Below are 8,085 nucleotides of genomic sequence, written 5' to 3'. Positions count from 1 at the left end.
TCTAATTTTTTACATATACTGAAATGTAGCAATGAAACACACATTAAGTATCAATGCTATTTTACATACTGTAAGTCAGTAATAATTGTAGTCATGCATTGCTTATCTACAGGGAAATCGTCATTAAGCGATTTCGTCATTGTGCAAACATCATCTCATGCTTACACAAACCTAGATGGTACAGCCTTCTATGCACCTAGGCCATAGGGTATAGCCTGTGGCTGCTATGTGAGTCGTGTTGTGCTACGACGTTGTGATGGCTACAAGGTCACTAGGAATTGGAATTTTTCAGTTCCATTATAATCCTATGGGACCACCATTTCATCCATTGTGGACTGAAATGTCTTTACGTGGTGTATGATTGTAATGCTCTACAATTCATTTACTTATTATTTACCTCTTTCAGGATCTCCCTTCCCCTAAGTTTTAATAAGATATACTGTTTTTCTTTGTTCCAAATAATATAGTAATAACTGACATTAATTGAACACACTCTATATTCCATATATTTATTATTTTATTCAATCTTTCTAAGACCCTGGGAAAAAGATACCATTACCCCCATTTTATGGATGAGGAAAGCAAGGTTTCAATATAACAAATGACTTGTCCAATTGACACAAAAATGGCAGAAATGGGGTCTGAACCCAGTTGATCCTGGAAAATCTACTCTTACAACTCCATCATGTTGCATTTTATCCTAATGAACATTTTATTTTCCTTTTTGGTTCTCTTTCTAAACATCCCATGCCTCTCTGATTTCTGTTTCCACATTATGGAAATTCATTCCTGAAATATGGACTGTAGTCCTAGAAATAAAGACATGGAAGAGAGGCTGGGAACCTGTACTTCACCTCCTTGAATAGCCAGGTGGGTGGTTCCCAGGAAGCCTTCCACATTCCACCCACGTGCCCCTGACGGTGTCCCACCTGACCATCTTCCATCCACTGATGCAGGAACAGTCTCCTAGGCTTTTCCTCAGTCCCACGAATCCCTCAAGACTCCACTGTAACAACCTCAATCCATACTCCACCATTCTCTTCGCCTCTCAAGCCCCAGTTCTTTTCTTGTAATTATTAATAGAAATCATGACTGGTACCTACAAATGCAGATCTAAAATTCTCATGACAATAGAAAGGGAATATATATATATATATATATTCCCACATCAGAGAATTTCAAGAATAGGGAAGAGTGATTTAGAAGAGACTACAATGTGTGTGTACATATATATGTATATACACACACACACACACATGCATATATATGTGTGTATATGTGTGTGTATATATAGTGACTCAAAGTGCCATCTTATTGTGTTCTTATTCTAGAATGTCTTGTAAGACCTGATTTAGTCAAGACTAAACATTCCTGGAGTTTGATACTTCAGGTAAAGAAAAATTCACTACTTATTTCGGAAATTTCAAATTTAAATACAGCCAACTCTCTCTTTCTCTCTCCATGTATGAGTATATGCACAAACATATATAAAATGTATATCTATATAATATTGTATACTCATATATCTATTATATATCTGTCTCTATAAATCTGTATCTATATAATTTATAAAATTAAAATTATAAGAAAAGGAATCTTATCTAGCTGGCTCTGTCCCAACTTAAAATGTAACATGTAAGCTTTAGAGAAAAAGTCAGGAGGAAGTGCTTAGTTGAGGCCTTTTTCATACTAGAATGGTGAAATTACAGTCTCATTTTTTGAAATAAAAAAAGAATAGATTTTCATGTGTCTGAAATAATTTAATATAACCTACCTGGAGGCAGAGGAGAATGACACAAATGCTTTTTCCAGTCATTTCTAGCTCTATAATTACATTTTCAGAGGGAGAGAATAAAGATTCCTGCTGTTCCACACATTATTGTACATTTGAAGAGGATTCAAAGTTTAATATTTGTCATTCAGCTGCGTTTCTAATTTTATGTCTAATCAGCCAAGAAACATTCTCAATTTGCTAAATTCCCACATGTATTTCAATTCGACAAACATTTACTACCTCCTTTCTAGGTGCTAGGGACTGCAGAAGGAAGCTGACGAGGAGGCCACAGGCCTGTCTCTGCGATGCTGGGAATCCGGTGAGGAAGGAAGACACGTCCAGAGCCAGACAGAATGAGTTGCTAAGCCGGCGGTGCCAATGTCGTTTAGTGAAACACAGAGATAGGCTCATCAGATTTTGTGGGAGGCTGGGAGGGGAATCAGGGAAAGCTTCACAAGGAGCTGATGTTGTAATTGGGTCAAGGACGAGCAGAATCTTCTCAGGGCACAGAAAGAAAAAAAGGAAAGCAGGCCCTTTGAGCCACCTCTCCCCTGGCCTGTTGTAGTTTAGCGATATCCGTGTGTCTACTCTGGGGAATCTGAGGGGGTCAGCGTGAAAGGTCTGAAGCTCTGCCAGGATTCTTCATTCCAGGGCTGCCCATTGTTGCTCCACCTGCAGTTCAGATTGGGATCGCATTTTTTAAAATAGCTGAATAGTATTGCACTGCGTATTTATAGCATAGGTTTTTTTTTTTTTTTTTTTTTTTAAATTCATTCATCCATTGATGGGCATTTAGGTTGATTTCTTCTCTTGGCTATTGTGAATTGTGTTACAATGAACATGGGAGTGCAGATGTCTCTGCAATACATTGATTTATTTCATTTGGGTATATATCCAGTAGTGGGATGTCTGGGTCACAGGGTAGATCAATTTTTAGTTCTCTAGGGACCAATTTACATTCCCACCAACAAAGTAGAAGAGTTTCCTTTTCTCTGCATCCTCGCCAGCATTTGTTATTTTCTGTCTTTTTGACAAGAGCCGTTCTAACTGGAGTAAGGTGATATGTCATTGTGATTTTCACACTTCAGATAAGGAGGCATCAGGCAACTCTGCACTCCCAACCAACCCACGTGTTTGTGTGTGAGGGCTTTACTGCATGTCACCACCCCATCACAATCACAATGCTACCTCCTGGGAACCCCAACATATTCCTTATGAGAAAGTCTCTTTCTCCCAAGGCTTCCCTGTCCTCCAAATCTCTAAAAATAATAGCACTGTTTCTTTCAAAGCTGCTATTCCCATAGAGATGAATCTTTCCTCCCAGATTTGTATTATTTCGCAGGATATTGTTAAAAATAACTTTTTGTAAATAACAAACAATAAAGCCCAGGCATATTTAGTTTTTCCTTTCATGAGTTTGACTTTCATGGGTATTATATAGCAGCAAAGGTAAATGCTTTTGTGGGGTTTGTTGCAAACAGTCACACGACCGCAACCCTATGCTCATGGCCAGCATGAGTCTCCAAGAGAAGGAGGTGAACTTGGACTTCAGTACAGTTCACTTTCTTTTGGCTTCGTAGCCATCTCCTCCTAGAGCTCAGACCACCACTCTTGGCTGCGCCTAGTTGTCAGCTAATCCCTCCAAACCATGACTCGTCATCCTGAAGATGTTGCCTACTCCACAGAGACACAATCCAATGGTGGAATCTCAGACACCGTAGCTGGCCTAAGTAGAAGCGTTATAGTGAAGGACCTGCTGCTGGCCACACACCAAAGAGGGCAAAGGGCAACTGGGAATGCTGTGAAAGAAGCCTTCACTGAACTTGTATAAAGGCGGTGGACCTGCCTCTTCTGCCCACACAAGTCCTTAACAAAAGTGTTCGGATTTCCTAACTTTTAAGTACTAGTGGCTGGTGGCTTCTTTGACCCTGTGAATTAAACCTGTCTCCCACCTTTCTTGGGTCTTCAGATATAGAGGCAGCCCAGACACCACTTCTTATTCACAGATGAAACAGGGGCTCAGCAGCTCTGAACTCCCCCACTTCTCCCTCTGCTTCTCCTCTACAGAACCTCTATCTCTGCACCCACCTGAGCCCTTCTCCTGCTCCTCTGCCTCCTCAAACCTAAAGCAAGCCCCTTTCCCTGTGTTCTGGACTCCACTCCCTTTCCTTGCCTCAGGAATCTTGTTCTATTGGTTTCTCTCTCTCCCTTTTTCCTGTATCTTCCAACTATTGTTCTCTGTTGCCCGTGTGGTTCCTTCCATGATGTGAACATGTGCAAATCTTTCTCACCTGAACTCCTCTTTAGAATTAAAAAGGGATACTGCTTTATCTCTTTTTACTGTCTCCCTCTTTCTCTATTTCATTGCAAGTTGGCATTCTTCCTCTCCAATTTGGTATAACATTCCTTTCTAATGTCACCAATAATCCTCTAATGGTCAACTACAGAGGACACTTCTCGGTCGACTTACTCGATTTCCCTGCAACATTTAACACTGCTAATCTCTCCATCTCCCTTAAACTTTCTTTCATCATTTGTGCTGGGTGAGATTTCAGAAGGTTCTAACTCTTTAAGCTCCTTATGCCTTTCTTTGGTCTTCTTTCATGTGTCTCTTTCTCCATAACTTTCTTAAATAATGATATTTATTTAAATATTGATATCACAAATCTCTCATCAGCCTATTTTCCTGGGCTGTCTTTTATACTCCAGCAGCTTAAAATCCACCTTTCTGCTGTTGACTTTGAGCCCATATCTGCCACCTAGACTTCTCTCCTATGCTCCAGATACATACGTTCAAGTGTCTCATGGGCATCTGTACCAGGCCAGTCCAGACATCTCAAACTTACTCCATCCTAAAGTATGTCTTCCCCCTTGAACTCCTTTCAGCTTACTCTCTCTCCCTCGTATTCCCTAAGAGGTGTCTGGTTCCACTGTGCACCCCTAGTCCTCCTGGGTTTATCCCCCTCTTTCATCCCACACAGCAACTGAATGTCAAACTCACGACTTGCACCAGCACAAGACCTCTCTTGGTCATGCCTTCTTCTGTTTCCTTACCACTACTTCTTTCATTCAGACACACATTATTCCTTATATGGACTATTTTTTCTGCTTCCTGTTTTTAGTCACGCTCCTCACCATCCATATGCCACAAGCACCATCTATCCAGCACAAATATGATTATGTCAGAGTTCTTCAAGGTCCTTCATTGCTTAGAGCAGGGAGAACTATGGCCCATGGGCCAAGTCTGGCCCACCATCCAGTTTTATAAAAAAGTTTTATTAGAATACAGCTACTCTCATTCTTGGACAGTTTGTTTATGGCTACTTTCATGCTATGGCAGAGTTGAGTAGCTGTGAAAGAGATTATAGGGCTTGTAAAACCTAAACAATTTACTATCTGCCTCTTTACAGAAAAAGTTTGTTGGCCTCTGGCTTAGAGTATTAACCAGATCTTCTTAGCATGGCCCAAAAGGTCCTCTAACATATGTTTTCTGTCTGCCTGTTCAGATTGAAGTTCTTTAACTCCCTCTTTAATAGAAAGCAATATTAGACCTTTATTTTTATTTTTTCACATGAGGCTGTGTAACATGGTAGATACAAGTAGGATGTACAGCCAGGATACCTGGGTTGACTTCTGGCTCTGTTATTAATTAGCTGTGTGATCCTGGACAAGTTGCTTAGCCTTTTTGTGGTTTAGTTTCCCCATATGTAGAACATAACACATCAGTATTCCATTTTGGGGCAGCTGTGGCTGGCAGAGAAGTGCTCGGTGAGGTTTTAGAAGGTTCTAATTCAAACTTTTCCTAGTTCAGACAACTTTGGAAACATATTTATTGCCTCAGAGTCTCATTTTATTTGTCTATAATATAGAGCTCATAAAATTGTCGTTTGGGTGATAGTTCATGGTGGTAGGTATACCAAAGTGTATTTTTGTGAGCAATGTTTAACATATTAAAATTTTCTCACTGGAATAAACCAACTGTTTTTTAATCTCAGCAGACTAATCTGATATTTGGTAGAAACAAAAATTCACATGCCAATGCAAATAGCAACAAGATTAGAAAAGAAAAATAGAGGTATTTGCAAGAAACTTTAAAATTTGTTAAAAAAGAGAAAGGATACCTCTTTAAAAAATAATTATCCCAAATATATGTATATAAATGCTATATAAACTGAGAAGGACTAAACATATGTAAGGTGTTATGTACAGAATTTTAGTGCTCACGCTTATCTGGCTCTCCTCATTTAAGTTCATGGGAGAGGATTTTTGCCCTTTTGCAGTCAGGGGTCATGTGACTCATTTGGCCAAGGAGCTGTGTCATTCATGACTTCCTGGGTGAAGCACTGAATTACTGATGGGCAACTAGCACTTCCTCTCCTGCTGCGTAGAAAAGGTGGCCGTACTCCAGAGGGCACATCCATGTGGCAGTGGTGCCCCTGTTGGTCTGGATTATTGAATCACTCTAGGGAGGCAAATTGCCTCAGAGTGTTGCCACACTCGCAATGGAATTTGTGACTGTGAGAAAGAAACTTTGTTGGATTAAATCACAGAGATTCGTGGTTTCTTTAGCATTGAGAATAACCCAGTCCACCTTGGATTATTATTTTCTGAGATAACAGTGCCTTTCCTCCTCTCGTTTTCTTTAAACAGTATTGAAGGGATGTACCTGGATGAATAGAGACGGCTTCCCCATACCGGCCTCGCAGGGAGCAGTGCGGGGAGCTGGCCTGTCGTTCTGTGCTGATGAGGAAGGGGTGCCCCTTTGTGTTCCACTCCTGCTTGTTTTCCCTCTTTTAATTAGCAGTTTTTGTTATTGTACTTGTGAGGCGAAGCTTTAGGAGCAAAGGCCACGGCTTTAATGATAAATGCCTCCTCAAACATTTCCCACCTAAAAATAAAATAACATAAAACCTCACAAATGAATGTGGTAGCCAGCTGCAAATGTCAATTCTGCCATTGTATGGATTTAAAATCAAATGTAAACAATATTTGCGAAAACATTGACCTTAATCGAGTCTTTTTTTCACACTGGTAATTAGTTCTCCAGCAGCAGGCTGGGCTGAAAGCTGGGTCAGCGCCCCTCTCCCCTAGGAAGCCGAGAAAATTCTCATTGTGGCCAGACCACAGGCAGGGCCCCTGGGGATGCTGTCTGCTGTGGCCACCACTTTGCCCACTTCTGGTAAAGGGCAGGTTTCTTGGCAAGTGCTCCCCTACCTTGACGCGCTGGGAGTGGGAGAGACCCTCTCTTCAGTGTGGGTGTAATTAGAGTGGAGAGTCTGGAGGGTTGATGGAGTTATGAAAAGAATAGCAGAAATCGGACAGTGGACTTAACCCATGTTGGGAATATTAGAACTGAAAAAACATTTAAAAATTTTTTAAAAAGCTTAATGGCCACATTGTTATATACCATTTTTCATATTCTCGGTCACAGTGCTGACTATGAAGTCAAATTACCCAAGGGTTTTTAATTTTGATTTTCATTCTGCCGCTTCTTTAATAATCAGAATTTTCGATAATACATTTTCTTATTCATGAAGCAATGGGTACCTTACTAGATGGATGTCTTTGAAAATTTGAGACTGAATTTCTCAAATTTCTCAAATTCCTGGTCTGAATTTCCCATGATGAGCACTGTCGCTTTAGACCTGAGAAATAGATGTCAAATTGTGTGTAAAAAGCAGAGACCAGTTAATAAATGGGAACTTGAAGCTCTCTGAACTCTCTGAAGCTATTACTCAGAACTTTTTACAAATTCTGACCTGTTCTCATGAACGTCCATGCCAATTTAGCTTTATTTGAGAGCCTTTGGTCAGGAAAATATTCTGAGACCATCAAGATTATCTTCTTTGTTTCTAACTCAAAGAACTAAAAGAAAATAAGACTCAACTTAATGAGGTGGAAAAATCATTTAAAAATCAGATAAATACCAAAGACTTCAGTATTAACAATTTATTATTATAGTACTCACTAACCTTAGGCAGGCTGGATAGAAATGTACTCTAAAGTGCTAAGCAGAAAGAATTTAATGATTTCAGTTTAATTCCCTGTTGCATTGAAGTCCATTCTGGAAAGAAAAAAAATAAAAACCATCAATGTACATTACACTAAAGGTCTGAGTTTCAAAAAAAACTCTAATCTTTAGCTGGAAAAACAAAGTCTCTGAAAATGTGTCCTGAGTCTATTGAAACTTCATCATGATTGAACAAGGCTTATGTTATCAATAGCCAGTTCCTCTGTTATGATAGTAAATTAAAATACCATTCTTTGCCTTAACAAGAAAAATGAATAAGAAGAATAAGAAATTTAAATGA

Source organism: Cynocephalus volans, chromosome 15 (genome assembly GCF_027409185.1).
Source record: "Cynocephalus volans isolate mCynVol1 chromosome 15, mCynVol1.pri, whole genome shotgun sequence".
In the NCBI taxonomy this organism is placed as follows: domain Eukaryota; kingdom Metazoa; phylum Chordata; class Mammalia; order Dermoptera; family Cynocephalidae; genus Cynocephalus; species Cynocephalus volans.
This window is presented reverse-complemented; position numbering follows the sequence as displayed.